Genomic DNA, 1,898 nt, shown 5'->3' on the forward strand with positions numbered 1-1,898 from the left:
TAAAAAAGTTGAAATAAGAGATTTTAAGAGAAGGAAAGTTTATAAGGGCTTGCATAATTCCAACATATATCTATGTATATATTTCTTTATTGCAAGTAGAAAATGATAACTGAGAATGGGTGTTTTGCAGGGACATATAATGTCATGATAGTACATTTGATTTAGTGGTCACTAATTTAGAATATGGGGAGTTTTGTAGCTTTGCCTTAAATGTAATTGCATTCTAACATGGTCTTCAGAGGTGTCCATAATTGCTCTGGTGAAATAAATGCCACAAGATAATTAAATCTGATATAAATCCTGGACACCTCTCTTCAAAACACAAATCAGCACAACACAACATATTTTCTGTATTAGATCACTCTCTGAACTGGATTATCTTTCTTGGAACTGGGATGAAGTCATTTAACATGTTCTGTATTCTCAAATGAGAAAAGAATTCCATAATCTGTAAAGTTTATAGACATCATGAGGACATATTCTTGAAACATACCAGAAGATGCCAAAATGGCAACATATTTTCTTACCCCCTTGCCACTCTTGGTTCATACCTAGTTTGTATCCACAGTCTAATGCAATGGAAGAGGCCAGAAGAATCTATAGAGCTTTCAATGTTAAATCATTAGGCCACTAATGATTGCAGCTAAGGATGAATCCCAAAATAACTTTTTGGAATTTACTTGAGCAAAGATCCAGAACATAAAATAAAATAATTTCTGGTGCTTATAGGCTATGGGATAAAACACTTTTAATTTTTATATGAATTTTTATGAGAAACATATTCTGGGGTGTCGCAATGTTAGCAAGTCCACACTAACTGTCCAGTTCAGGACAATCTGGTAGATTGTATATTTTTATACTACATATACATAACTATATACATATATGCTTTTCCTCAGTTTGAGTACGATTTCTATACATGTCATCTTCCTATTTAACCGAAAGCCTCCTATTTAACTACTAGGTTTCAGGTTGAGTTGTCACATACTCAGGAAGCTATATCTGACTGACATCTATTTAATTTTATAACATCTTCGCTCTCTCAGTTTAGTTCTTTTACTTTACAGAAACTGCATGACAAAAATATGTGTTCCTCACTAGACTGAATATTTAACATGGGAAGAAACTCTATTCAAAGCTCCCTATCTAGTATCTCACAGGTATTTAGTAAATATTTGTTGAATGATTGAATGTATGAAACTTGCGAGTAATGGTGGAGACAAAATATTGTCCTCACATAGGTGAGGATTCTGAGATGAGATACAAAGAGAGTGACTTGCTCACAATGATATTGCATCCTCATGACTGGAAACTAGTTTCTCTCCAATAACCTTTCTAAGCATAACAAAGAGGGAAATGATATAAATTCACACCTTTGAATATAAAAAAACAAACAATCAAATGCCCTATAAGAAGTTGAAACAAAAAAGTAAGTGAAGGATTACAGAGCATAACGCTGGTCTTTCTTTGACACCTCAAAGTTTGACTTTCTTCTGATTGTCAATTATGTTCCATTCATACATGAACATGATATTGGTTAAGAACAAAGGTTCTTCCAAACAACATTCAGGATAAAAGTACTATTTTAACAGAGCCTTAGAACTGGGTTTGAGGGATCCTCTAGTAAAAATGGTTCTGTTTAGGTCAGCAATAGTTACTAGATTGAATACTTTTCAGTATTTCAATTTTTTTGAAAGTGAAATCACTTTGATTGATCAAGCGTGCACTTCTCACCATGATGTTAGAAGCAAGTAAAACCCTACAAACATCCTACCTTGTTTCTGGGCTTTGGGACTGCAGTCTCCTGTCTGGATTGAGACTTCAGGTGCCTGGGAAGTAATGTGCCTCCACAAAATAAGGAGGTAGATGGCTGAGTCTCTGGTGTAGTATGCATAAAG

The sequence above is a fragment of the Pteropus vampyrus genome, unplaced genomic scaffold (genome assembly GCF_000151845.1).
Source record: "Pteropus vampyrus isolate Shadow unplaced genomic scaffold, Pvam_2.0 Scaffold798, whole genome shotgun sequence".
In the NCBI taxonomy this organism is placed as follows: Eukaryota; Metazoa; Chordata; class Mammalia; order Chiroptera; family Pteropodidae; genus Pteropus; species Pteropus vampyrus.